Source organism: Ranitomeya variabilis, chromosome 7, assembly GCF_051348905.1.
Source record: "Ranitomeya variabilis isolate aRanVar5 chromosome 7, aRanVar5.hap1, whole genome shotgun sequence".
Classification (NCBI taxonomy): Eukaryota; Metazoa; Chordata; class Amphibia; order Anura; family Dendrobatidae; genus Ranitomeya; species Ranitomeya variabilis.
The window spans coordinates 130,039,331-130,053,969 of NC_135238.1; positions in this window are offsets into that span (position 1 = coordinate 130,039,331).

Sequence of the window (14,639 nt, forward strand, 5' to 3'; positions counted from 1 at the left end):
TATGTTTTTGCAAAGTTCATATTTTATTTTTACCTCTAAAGTATAAAAATAAACCCATATAAATTTGGTATTATCATAATTGTACTGACCTGGAGAATCAATGTATTTTTTATAGCACAATGAATGAATAAATAATAACTGAAATATGTGTTTTTTTTACCATTTCACCCCTCTTGGGATCTTTGTTCTCATTTGTCAGTACACCATATGGTAAAATAAATTGTGTCATTAAAAACTACAGCTCATCTCACAAAAAACAAGCCCTGTCAACAGAAAAATAAAAAAGTTATTGCACTTAGAAGAACAGGAGGAACACTTGATATAAAAAAAATCTCCAGGTTTTGAAAGTGTTAAAATGAATGTTATAATATTAGGATCAAGCTCAGGATTTTTGATACAAAAAAATTAATTTTTCCTGAAAATCTGAAAGGGTTGTTAAAATCTATCTTCAGGAGTGCAGCACTTCCCTTTAGTTCCTTGCTAGCTAAAGGGCAAAGCGTTTCTGATTTTTTAACATTATGAACTGTACAATCTGCAAGCAGAGGCAGCTGTGCTCTGCAGAATCAGAGGAGAGCAGTGCACTTATTGCTATGTGGTCAGCTTCGGAGCAGCGCTTACAATCTCTATTGGATCCCCTTCACAAGTCCTGATATTTCAAGTAGTGGAAATACCAGTACAGGTGCTATACGTGTCCGTGTGTATAATCCGTGTGTATAATCCGTGTGCCATCTGTGTGAACTAGAATGGAGAATTACATTTTCAGATGTTTAGGTGATAGATGTGCAAAGATAGAGAATAGATAGGTACATTAGATATCGTATTTTTCGGACTATAAGACGCACCGGACTATAAGGCGCACCCAGGTTTTAGAGGTGGAAAATAGGAAAAAAAATATTTGAAGCAAAAAAAGTGATAAAATATTTAATAACATAAATAACATACTATTATATGTGGTGTTATTATATGTTATGTTATTATGTTGGAAGCTGCGGGACCAGTGTGGTGTCTGTGAAGTACTATATGAAGATGCTGGAGGGTAAGTATAAGAATGGGGGCACAGGGCTTATATTGAAAGCACCACTCCAGCACTGCAAAATAACACTGGAGTGCTGCTTTAAAATCCCATGGGAGAACTATAACTCCCAGCATGTCCTGCAGATCCTATGACATGCTGGGAGTTATAGTTCACCAAAGGAGTGGCAGAGTGCTTTATTGTGTTTTTTAAAGACTAACCTCTTAATTGTGGCAGCCAGCCAGCTGTGGTGAGGTAAAAGCATCCCATGACTGAACACACAGAGCCCTCCCTCTTGTTGCCTTTCCACAGCACAGGAGTAAGCCTGCAGATTCTAGTGGGGAGTCTGAAGGACCTGTGATGATGTCAAGAAGAGGGAGGGCTCTGAGCTGCCATGTAATGCTCCAGCCCGCCCACTTCTGACATCACACAGGTCCTCCTTGTGCACAGCACTCAGCGTCCAGCCCAGGCTGGTATGCAGTGATCTCCTTTCCCCTGGCCCCTGCTGCTGCTGCCTCCTCCTCCCCCCGGACACACAGATCTCCCCAGCTGCTGCAGGAATCCAGCGCTGAGGAAACCATGTGTGTCCCTGCTTAAGTGGAGTATTCATTTGCTGCTCCCAGCTCAGCTGATAGGTGGGCAGGGAAGCAGCTAATGAATATTCACTGCACTTAATCATTGGGACCAGTGGTTTCCCCAGGGCTGATTCCGGGTAGCGGGGACATTTTTCTGCCTCCTGAAGTGGGAATACAGTGCGATCACACTCGCTGCTGCCCCCCTCCCCACATGCTACATCCCTACCATAAGACGCACCCACACTTTCCTCCCAAATTTGGAGGAAAAAAGTGCGTCTTATGGTCGGAAAAATACGGTAGATAGATAGAAATATGTTAGTAAGATATATAATTAGTGCTTTGCGTGTGTAGTTTTCCTTAATTGTATTTAGTTAATAATTAACTAAATTAAAAAAAGGTGTGTGGTTTCCCTTATTTTTAATAATCAGCTGACGGAAAGCAGACAGCTGTAAGCTATTGTTATTATTCTGGGAAGGGGCCAATATCCATGGAGGTTCCCAGCCTATTAATAATAACCCATAGCTGTCTGCATAGCTTTTACTGGTTATTTAAAAGAGGAAACCCCCCCCCCCCCAAAATGACATGGGATCCCCTATTTTAAATAACCAGCAAAGGCTAAACGTACAGATGCGGGCTGTTCATAATAGGCTGGGAAGGGACTAGCCTTCAGCCATCCCAGAATTGAGGCATCTATTAGCTGCACCAATTCTTGTGCTTAACCTCTGCTCTTCCTGATTATCATGGTGCATCAGCAACGGGGGAAATGGTTTTGTGGTTGATGTCAGCTATGCAATATCCGCTAACATCAAACCCAGAGGATAGTAATGGAGAGGTGTATATCAGATACCCCCATTACTAGACCTATAGTCAAAAGTAATAAACATACAGAGAAAAGTCCTTTAATTGTAAAAATAATACCCCCAAAATTACCCTTTTTTACCCATTTACTACCTAAACATACAGCTGCGGGCTGATAATAATAGGCTGGGAAGGGCTAGCCTTCAGCCATCCCAGAAATGGGGTATCCATTAGCTGCACCAATTGTTGTGCTTAGCTTCTGCTCTTCCTGATTGTCATGGTGCATTAGCAATGGGGGTAATGGTTTTGTGCTTGATGTCAGCTGTGCAATAACTGCTAACATCAAACCCAGGGGTTAGTAATGGAAAGGTGTATATTAGACACCCCCATTACTAACCTCATAGTCAAAAGTAATAAACACACAGGGAAAAGTCCTTTAGTTGTAAAAATAACACCTCAGCAATTGCCCTTTTTTTACCCATTTATTACCATAAAAAATAATAGTAATACATAAGGGTTTGTAAATCAATAAGAAGGAGGTCCCACGACGATCCCTAACTCTACTCTACTCGATTGTCATGTGCCAATTATGGGGCTGCTGCGGGCTTCTATTTTTTGGCTCGAGATGGGCCATTAACCATGGACTGTCCCAGCCTATTAATAAAAGCCTGCAGCTGTCTGCTTAATCTGCGCTGGTTTTAAAATATAGGGGGGACCCCACACTGTTCTTTTTTTTTTTTATTATTTAATGCGCACTTTTCACAAATGGCGTGCACTGAATACTGTCATCAGCATCACCCAGTCTCATTGATTGCAGGGAGACCAGGTGAGGATGATGACAGTTGTAGTTAGTGCTATTCCCAGGCAGCAGGTGCTGACTACAACTCTCATTAGTGTGAACAGATCTCGGTGTGTGAGGGATCTGCCAAAGGGGGATCGATCGCCCCCTTTGTCAGCCCATCAGCATTCCCACAGCGGGATTACAGGTTGCTATTAGTGATGAGCGAATATACTCGAGGTGTCCTCCGAGTATTTTATAGTGCTCGGAGATTTAGTTTTCATTGCCGCAGCTGAATGATTTACATCTGTTAGCCAGCATAAGTACATGTGGGGGTTGCCTGGTTGCTTGGGAATCCCCACATGTAATCAAGCTGGCTAACAAATGTAAATCATTCAGCTGAGGTGAGGAAAACTAAATCTCCGAGCACTAAAAAATACTCGGAGGACACCTGAGCATGCTCGGGAAATCTCGAGTAACGAGTATATTCGCTCATCACTAGTTGCTATGGCAACAGAAAGACCTGACAAGGGTTCCCCTGTCTGCAATATTCCTCAGCCAATTGAATCCTGAGGCTGGGCCTGATAAGCTGTCAGTCAAATACATTATTTTTAAATGACGTGGAGTTCCCCTGTATTTTTGATAAACAACCAGGCAAAACTGACAGCTACATGCTGAAACCCTCAGCTGTCAGCTTTAGAAAGGCTGGTTAATTTTTTAATCATTTTAATTAAATAATTTTAAAAAACGGCATGGGGTCCCCCCATTTTATACATCCATCCAAGGTAAATAGGCATACAGCTGGGGGCTGGTATTTACAGGCTGGTACGTTACTATGGATATTTGCCCCGCCTTAAAATAGCAGCGTGCAGCCACCCAGAAAGGGCACATATATTAGATGGTGCTTTGCTTGTTTCTTCCCAATTGCCTGTGGCGATAGCAAGTGGGGTTCATATTTGTTAGGTTGATATCACCTTTATATTGTCCAGTGATATCAAGCCAGCGGCTTAGCAATGGAGAAGCCTCTATAAGACGCCTATCCATTACTAATCCTATAATAATATTATAAATAAACATAGCATGAATAAAGTCCTTTATTTGAAATAAAAACAAAACACACTTTTCCTTTTTTATTTAAAAATAACAAACACAGTTATACTCACCTAACTCCCATTCAATTGAAGCCCTTGTCTCTTGTAATAAAACAAAAATAAAAAACAACCATATCCCTCACCTTTTAAATAAAAGGCTTTGTTCTTGTTTTGTGTTTATTTACAAGAACGCATCAGGTATTCTAGAATATGTTTGTAGTTTATTTAAGAATAATGCAATAAATACACAGGATTTTCCAGGTAAAATATATACATTATCAGTGAAGCGGTGTTTAAATCCTGCGCCAATATCACTGATTGGTCGCGGCCGGGCGCGACCAATTAGCGCAGCGGGGTTTAAATCTCGAGCCAATATCGCTGATTGGTCGTGGCCGGCCGGGTACGACCAATCAGCGAAGCGTGGCTCAAATACCACGCCGATTCGCGGCCGGACTGCGCCTGTCGCTGATTGGTTGTGGCCGGGCGCGACCAATCAGTGAAGCGGTGTTTAAATCCTGCACCAATATCGCAGATTGGTCGTGTCCGGCCGGGCACGACCATTCAGCGCAGCGGGGTTTAAATCCCGAGCCAATATTGCTGATTGGTCGCTGCCAGCTGGGCGCAACCAATCAGCGAAGCGGTGTTTAAATCCCGCGTCAATATCGCTGATTGGTCACGGCCGGCCAGACGCAACCAATCAGCGAAGCGTGGTTCAAATCCTGTGCCAATTCGCGGCCGGACTGCGCCAATATAGCTGATTGGTGGTGGCCAGCCGGGCACGACCAATCAGCGAAGCGTGGTTCAAATTCCGCGCCAATTCGCGGCCGGACTGCACCTGTCACAGATTGGTCACGGCCGGCCGGGCGCGACCAATCAGCGAAGCGTGGTTCAAATCCTGTGCCAATTCACGGCAGGACTGCGCCAATATAGCTGATTGGTCGTGGCCAGCCGGGCATGACCAATCAGAGAAGCGTGGTTCAAATCTCGTGCCAATTTGAGGCCGGACTGCGCCTGTCGCTGATTGGTCACGGGCAGCAGGCGAGACCAATCAGCGACATGGGATTTCCGTTACAGACAAACAGACAGAATTAGACGATTATATAGTAGATACCCGATGCGTTAGAATCAGGCCACCATCTAGTATTCATATAAACATTGGTGCTTACATTTATGTTTTAACCCATTGGACACACTGCCATTGTTTTTCTCCTGTCTTTATTTTAAGAGTCAAAACTTTATTAGTCATCTATCACTGTATGACAGCTTGTTTTCTACAGGATGACTCATAGTTTTCAAAGACACCATTTATTTTACCATATGATAAACTTAAAAATGGGGAAAATTTTTATTCTCTCCCTTACACACTGTCCTTCATGTTGTTCTCTCCCTCACAGACTGTATTCCATGTTATTCTCTCCCTCACACACTGTCCTCCATGTTATTCTCTCCCTCACAGACTGTCCTCCATGTTATTCTCTCTATCACAGACTGTCCTTCATGCTATTCTCGCCCTCACAGACTGTCCTCCATGTTATTCTCTCCCTCACACACTGTCCACCATGTTATTCTCTCCCTCACAGACTGTCCTCCATGTTATTTTCTCCCTCACAGACTGTTCTTCATGTTATTCTCTCCCTCACAGACTGTCCTTCATGTTATTCTCGCCCTCACAGACTGTCCTCCATGTTATTCTCTCCCTCACAGACAGTCCTTCTTGTTATTCTCTCCCTCACAGACTGTTCTCCATGTTATTCTCTCCCTCGCAGACTGTCCTCCATGTTATTCTTTCCCTCACAGACTGTCCGCCATGTTCTTCTCTCACTCACAGACTGTCCTTCATGTTATTCTCGCCCTCACAGACTGACCTCCATGTTATTCTCTCCCTCACAGACTGTCCTCCATGTTATTCTCTCCCTCACAGACTGTCCACCATGTTATTCTCTCCCTCACAGACTGTCCTCCATGTTATTTTCTCCCTCACACACTGTCCTCCATGTTATTCTCTCCCTCACAGACTGTCCTTCATGCTATTCTCGCCCTCACAGACTGTCCTCCATGTTATTCTCTCCCTCACACACTGTCCTCCATGTTATTCTCTCCCTCACAGACTGTCCTCCATGTTATTTTCTCCCTCACAGACTGTCCTCCATGTTATTCTCTCCCTCACAGACTGTTCTTCATGTTATTCTCTCCCTCACAGACTGTCCTTCATGTTATTCTCGCCCTCACAGACTGTCCTCCATGTTATTCTCTCCCTCACAGACAGTCCTTCATGTTATTCTCTCCCTCACAGACTGTTCTCCATGTTATTCTCTACCTCACAGACTGTCCTCCATGTTATTCTCTCCCTCACAGACTGTCCTCCATGTTATTCTTTCCCTCACAGACTGTCCGCCATGTTCTTCTCTCACTCACAGACTGTCCTTCATGTTATTCTCGCACTCACAGACTGACCTCCATGTTATTCTCTCCCTCACAGACTGTCCTCCATGTTATCCTCTCCCTCTCAGACTGTCCACCATGTTATTCTCTCCCTCACAGACTGTCCTCCATGTTATTTTCTCCCTCACACACTGTCCTCCATGTTATTCTCTCCCTCACACACTGTCCTCCATGTTATTCTCTCCCTCACAGACTGTCCTCCATGTTATTCTCTCCCTCACACACTGTCCTCCATGTTATTCTCTCCCTCACAGACTGTCCTTCATGTTATTCTCATTCTAGTATATGTATGTAGTTTATTTATGAACGCTGATTGGTCGAGGCCGGCTGGGCGCGACCAATCAGCGAAGTGAGATTTTGGTTACAGACAAACAGACCTTTAGACAATTATATATATAGATAACTATAGAATTAGTAATGGATAGGTGTCTTATAGATGCCTTTCCATTACTAAGATGTGGGCTTGATGTCACCAGACAATGCAAAGGTGACATCAATGACTCAAATATGAACCCCACTTACCACCGCCATGGCAATCGGCAACAGAAGAGGTATTTTTTTCCTATTGGTTCTTTTTTATCACAGTGATCAAAAGCCAATAAATAGTATGTCACTCCCCCGCCCCCAATGTAATCCCCTTAGTCAGATTATTTTTTTTTATGTTATAAATTTTATTTTTTAATTTTTTGCTTTTAGGGTGAGAGTCGGGCTCAGGGTTAGGGTTGAAGTTAGGGTTGAGCTTAGACTTCTGATTTTTTCTAAAGTAAAAAAAAAATAAAGGTATGATAACTAATGTTGAGTGCAAGTGTTTTCTTCTCGAGTTTGCATCGGGTGCTAGTGTATACACTGAGCATTGCAACAGCAGAAGTGTTTTTTTTACTGGTTCATTTTGACCACTGTGATAGACATTATCACAGCGATCAAAAGCCAATAATTAGTATGTCATCCCCTCTCATGTTATCCTCTTAGTCAGATTCATTTTTTTACTTTATAATTTCTATTTCTTTAATTTTTTGCCATTAGGGTTGGGCTTAAGGTTAGGGATGAGCTAAGGGTTTGGGTTTAGGTTAGGGTTGGGTTTAGGCTTATGTTTTTTTCAAAAGTTGAAAAAAAAATCTGATGATGCGACGAGTCGACTAGTGTTGAGCACAAGTTCTTGCTACTCGAATTTGCAATGTGTGCTTGGGTATAGGGTTGGACAGGCCCACTGGAACACCGGTGAGATGACTAGTGTTGAGAACAAGTTCTTGCTACTCAAGTTTGCAACATGTGCTTGGGTATAGGGTTGGACTGTCCCACTGGAACACTGGTGAAATGCCCGATGGGCCTCAGAGGAGGAAGAAGGCAAGAAAAAATTTAGGGATGTGGGCCCTTTAACAGTGCAGGAGACAGAGATGCACAAGCACAAATTACCTGACTGGCCACCACGACCAGGGCCGGCGGCACCACCCAGTGAACTCAGTTGAGTGCTAGAGCCCTGGGAGAATGGTAAGGGCCCTCTGATGCCCGTGAGTTGGTGGGGGAGCCCGTGCCTTCAAATACTCACCTATCCTCATTCCTCGCACCTGCAGTGTCTTCAGCGTCCTCTTACTCTGTGACTGACGTTTTAAGGCAGAGGGCATGATGACATCATCAGCGTGCTCATCCTCTCTGTCCTGAGTACTTCAGAGTTAGAAGAGTCGCTGAGTATACCAAAGGTGCAGCTGGAACTGGAGAGGTGAGAATTGTATTTTTTTTTATATGTATGCACTATTGTATTGGTCCCATTACGTACTGTAATGAGGTGCATTCTATGAGGCCCATGATATACTGTATGGAGGAGCATTCTATGGGGCCCATGATATACTGTATGGGAGAGTTATATGGGGCCCATTGTACTGTATGGAGCATTATATGGGGCCATTATACTGTTTAAAGCATTATAAGGGGCCAATTATACTGTATGGAGCAATATATGTTGCCCATAGTACAGTATGGAGGACTATGTGGTGCCCATATACTGTATGGAAGACTGTTATGATCCTTAGTGGTTGAGTAAGCACCGACCATTTCCGAAATTTTTGACAATACACCTCTGCTTCATCCTGACCCTGAGAGATAGCCAGCAACGCTTTTTCTGCCTGATTCTCAAGATTAGGCTCCTCATAAAGCAGTCCAAGAGCCAGAAAAAATGCATCCACATTAAGCAATGCAGGATCTCCTGGCGCCAGAGAGAAAGCCCAATCTTGAGGGTCGCCGCGCAACAAGGAGATAACAATTTTAACTTGCTGAGCGGAATCACCAGAGGAACGAGGTCTCAGAGATAGAAATAACTTACAATTATTCTTAAAATTTAGAAACCTAGATCTATCTCCAGAAAACAACTCAGGAATGGGTATCTTTGGTTCTGACATAGGGCTATGAATAACAAAATCCTGAATACTTTGCACCCGTGCAGTAAGATGATCCACACTAGAAGTCAGAGTCTGAACATTCATGTCTGCAGCTGAGCTCAAAACCACCCAGAGTTCAAGGTGATGAAAGAAGCTAAACAGATTGCAGCAAAGGAAAAGCGGGAGGAAAAAAAAAAAAAAATGTACTCAGGTCTTCTTTTTATCCCACTTCTGCGATGCATTAAACACTTTTTGGCCTACTATACTGTTATGATCCTTAGTGGTTGAGGATCACAAATTACTCCAGCTAAGTAACAAACATAGGACAAGCTCTAGGGAGGTGGCAAACGGACTGATCGCAAATCTGAACCTATCCAAACACACTAGAAGTAGCCGGTGAACGTGCCTAAAAATCCTAGACGTTTCGAGCCAGCCTGAGGAACTAACTACCCCTAGAGAGAAAGAAAAGACCTCTCTTGCCTCCAGAGAAATAATCCCCAAAGATATAGAAGCCCCCAACAGATAATAACGGTGAGGTAAGAGGAAGGCACATACACAGGGGTGAAAGCAGATTCAGCAAATGAGGCCCACTAATACTAGATAGCAGAAAATAGAAAAGGGAATCTATGCGGTCAGTAAAAAACCCTTACAAAATATCCACTCTGAGATTTCAAGAACCCCCACACCAACTAACGGTGTGGGGGGAGAAACTCAGTCCCCTAGAGCAACCAGCAAGCGAGGAAATACATTTTAGCGAGCTGGACTAAAAACATAATGAACACTGATAATCAAAAAATGATCAAACAAAAACTTAGCTTGTCTTGGAGAGACTGGGAGCAAGGTAGACACAAGGAATCTGAAGAGCACTGAATACATTGATAGCAGGCAAGGAACTGAGTCTCCAGGTGAGCTAAATAGGAAACCAACCAAGGATAACGAACCAGCTGATACAGCCAACCTGCAGAAAGACGACACTACACAGTACCGCTTGTGACCACTAGAGGGAGCCCAAAAATAGAATTCACAACAGTACCCCCCCCTTGAGGAGGGGTCACCGAACCCTCATCAAGACCCCCAGGGCGATCAGGATGAGCCGCGTGGAAGGCACGAACCAAATCGGCCGCATGAACATCAGAGGCGACAACCCAGGAATTATCCTCCTGACCATAGCCCTTCCACTTAACCAAATACTGAAGCCTCCGTCTAGAGATACGAGAATCCAAAATCTTCTCCACCACGTACTCCAATTCGCCCTCGACCAGCACCGGAGCAGGAGGCTCAACAGAAGGAACCACAGGTACCACATACCTCCGCAACAAAGACCTATGGGAAACATTATGAATGGCAAACGATGCTGGGAGATCCAAACGAAAAGACACCGGGTTAAGGATTTCCAAGATCTTATAAGGACCGATGAAGCGAGGCTTGAATTTAGGAGAGGAGACCTTCATAGGAACATACCGAGAAGACAGCCACACCAAATCCCCAACACGAAGTCGGGGACCCACACCGCGGCGGCGGTTGGCAAAGCGCTGAGCCTTCTCCTGTGACAACCTCAAATTGTCCACCACCTGGTTCCAAATCTGCTGCAACCTATCCACCACAGAATCCACCCCAGGACAGTCAGAAGGCTCAACCTGACCCGAGGAGAAACGAGGATGGAAACCAGAATTGCAGAAAAAAGGCGAAACCAAAGTAACAGAACTAGCCCGATTATTAAGGGCAAACTCGGCCAATGGCAAAAAAGTCACCCAATCATCCTGATCAGCAGAAACAAAACATCTCAAATAAGTTTCCAACGTCTGATTAGTTCGCTCGGTTTGGCCATTAGTCTGAGGATGGAAGGCCGACGAAAAAGACAAATCAATGCCCATCTTAGCACAAAAAGTCCGCCAAAACCTGGACACAAACTGGGATCCTCTATCAAACACAATATTCTCAGGAATGCCGTGCAGGCGAACCACATTCTGAAAAAACAGAGGAACCAAATCGGAGGAAGAAGGCAACTTAGGCAAGGGCACCAAATGGACCATCTTGGAAAAACGATCACACACCACCCAGATGACCGACATTCTCTGAGAGACTGGAAGATCCGAAATAAAATCCATGGAAATGTGCGTCCAAGGCCTTTTCGGAACAGGCAAAGGCAAAAGCAAACCGCTGGCACGAGAACAGCAAGGCTTAGCCCGAGCACAAATCCCACAAGACTGCACAAAGGAACGCACATCCCGCGACAAGGAAGGCCACCAGAAGGACCTAGCCACCAAATCTCTGCTACCAAAAATCCCAGGATGACCCGCCAACACCAAAGAATGAACCTCGGAAATAACTCCGCTGGTCCATCTATCCGGGACAAACAGTCTCTCTGGTGGACAACGGTCAGGTCTATCCGCCTGAAATTTCTGCAGCACTCGTCGCAAATCTGGGGAAATGGCAGACAAAATCACTCCCTCTCTGAGAATACCAGCCGGCTCAGAAACTCCCGGAGAGTCAGGCACAAAACTCCTAGAAAGTGCATCAGCTTTCACGTTCTTCGAACCAGGCAGGTATGAGACCACGAAGTTGAAACGGGAGAAAAACAACGACCAACGAGCCTGTCTAGGATTCAGGCGCTTGGCAGATTCAAGGTAAATCAGATTTTTGTGATCAGTCAAGACCACCACACGATGTTTAGCTCCTTCGAGCCAATGTCGCCACTCCTCAAATGCCCACTTCATAGCCAACAACTCCCGATTACCAACATCATAATTCCGCTCGGCAGGCGAAAACTTTCTTGAAAAGAAAGCACATGGCTTCATCACAGAGCCATCAGAGCTTCTCTGCGACAAAACAGCCCCTGCTCCAATCTCAGAAGCATCAACCTCGACCTGGAAGGGGAGAGAGACATCTGGCTGACATAAGACTGGAGCTGAAGAAAACCGGTGCTTCAGCTCCCGAAAGGCCTCCACGGCCGCAGGAGACCAATTAGTCACATCAGAACCCTTCTTGGTCAAATCCGTCAAAGGTTTAACCACGCTAGAAAAATTAGCGATGAAACGACGGTAAAAATTAGCAAACCCCAAGAACTTCTGAAGACTCTTAACAGACGTGGGCTGAGTCCAGTCATGAATAGCCTGGACCTTGACTGGGTCCATCTCCACAGTAGAAGGAGAAAAAATAAAACCCAAAAAGGAGACCTTCTGTACTCCGAAGAGGCACTTTGAGCCCTTCACAAATAAAGCATTAGCACGGAGGACCTGAAACACCATCCTGACCTGCTTCACATGGGACTCCCAATCATCAGAAAAGACCAAAATGTCATCCAGATAAACAATCATAAATTTATCCAGATATTCTCGGAAGATGTCATGCATGAAGGACTGAAACACAGAAGGAGCATTAGAGAGTCCAAAAGGCATCACTAAGTACTCAAAATGGCCTTCGGGCCTATTAAATGCTGTTTTCCATTCATCTCCCTGCTTAATGCGCACAAGGTTATACGCACCACGGAGATCTATCTTGGTGAACCAACTGGCACCCTTAATCCGAGCAAACAAATCAGACAATAGTGGCAAAGGATACTGAAATTTGACTGTGATTTTATTCAGAAGACGATAATCTATACAAGGTCTCAAAGAACCGTCCTTCTTGGCCACAAAAAAAAAACCTGCACCAAGAGGGGAAGAGGATGGGCGAATATGTCCCTTCTCCAGAGACTCCTTTATATAACTCCGCATTGCGGCATGCTCTGGTATAGACAAATTAAAAAGTCGTCCCTTAGGGAATTTACTACCAGGAATTAAATTTATAGCACAGTCACAATCCCTATGAGGAGGCAGGGCACAGGACCTGGGCTCATCAAATACATCCTGGTAGTCAGACAAAAACTCAGGACCTCCGAAGGATTGGAAGAAGCAATAGACACCAACGGAGTATCGCCATGAATTCCCTGACAACCCCAACTTGACACAGACATAGCTTTCCAATCTAAAACTGGATTATGAGCCTGCAGCCATGGCAGACCCAAAACGACAACATCATGCAAATTATGCAGAACAAGAAAGCGAATCACCTCCTGATGTACGGGAGTCATGCACATGGTCATTTGCGTCCAATACTGAGGCTTATTCTCAGCCAATGGCGTAGCATCAATTCCCCTCAGAGGAATAGGAAATTCCAAAGGCTCCAGGACAAAACCACAGCGCCTGGCAAACGACAAATCCATCAGATTCAGGGCAGCACCCGAATCCACAAAAGCCATAACCGGGTAGGACGACAAAGAACAAATCAAAGTAATAGACAAAATAAATTTAGGCTGTATAGTACCAATGGTGACAGGTTTAGATTTCTTTTTTAAGCGTTTAGAGCATGCTGAGATAACATGAGTAGAATCACCACAGTAAAAGCACAACCCATTTTGACGTCTATGACTTTGTCGCTCAATTCTGGTCAGAGTTCGGTCACATTGCATAGACTCAGGTCTCTGTTCGGAAAATACCGCCAAAGGATGAGCAGATTTGCACTCCCGCAAACGCCGATCCACCTGAATGGCTAAAGCCATAGAATCACTCAGACTTGCAGGGGTGGGAAACCCCACCATAACATTCTTAACGGCCTCAGAAAGACCTTCTCTGAAATTTGCAGCCAGGGCACACTCATTCCATTGAGTAAGCACCGACCATTTCCGAAATTTTTGACAATACACCTCTGCTTCATCCTGACCCTGAGAGATAGCCAGCAACGCTTTTTCTGCCTGATTCTCAAGATTAGGCTCCTCATAAAGCAGTCCAAGAGCCAGAAAAAATGCATCCACATTAAGCAATGCAGGATCTCCTGGCGCCAGAGAGAAAGCCCAATCTTGAGGGTCGCCGCGCAACAAGGAGATAACAATTTTAACTTGCTGAGCGGAATCACCAGAGGAACGAGGTCTCAGAGATAGAAATAACTTACAATTATTCTTAAAATTTAGAAACCTAGATCTATCTCCAGAAAACAACTCAGGAATGGGTATCTTTGGTTCTGACATAGGGCTATGAATAACAAAATCCTGAATACTTTGCACCCGTGCAGTAAGATGATCCACACTAGAAGTCATAGTCTGAACATTCATGTCTGCAGCTGAGCTCAAAACCACCCAGAGTTCAAGGTGATGAAAGAAGCTAAACAGATTGCAGCAAAGGAAAAGCGGGAGGAAAAAAAAAAAAAAACGTACTCAGGTCTTCTTTTTATCCCACTTCTGCGATGCATTAAACACTTTTTGGCCTGCTATACTGTTATGATCCTTAGTGGTTGAGGATCACAAATTACTCCAGCTAAGTAACAAACAGGACAAGCTCTAGGGAGGTGGCAAACGGACTGACCGCAAATCTGAACCTATCCAAACACACTAGAAGTAGCCGGTGAACGTGCCTAAAAATCCTAGACGTTTCGAGCCAGCCTGAGGAACTAACTACCCCTAGAGAGAAAGAAAAGACCTCTCTTGCCTCCAGAGAAATAATCCCCAAAGATATAGAAGCCCCCAACAGATAATAACGGTGAGGTAAGAGGAAGGCACATACACAGGGGTGAAAGCAGATTCAGCAAATGAGGCCC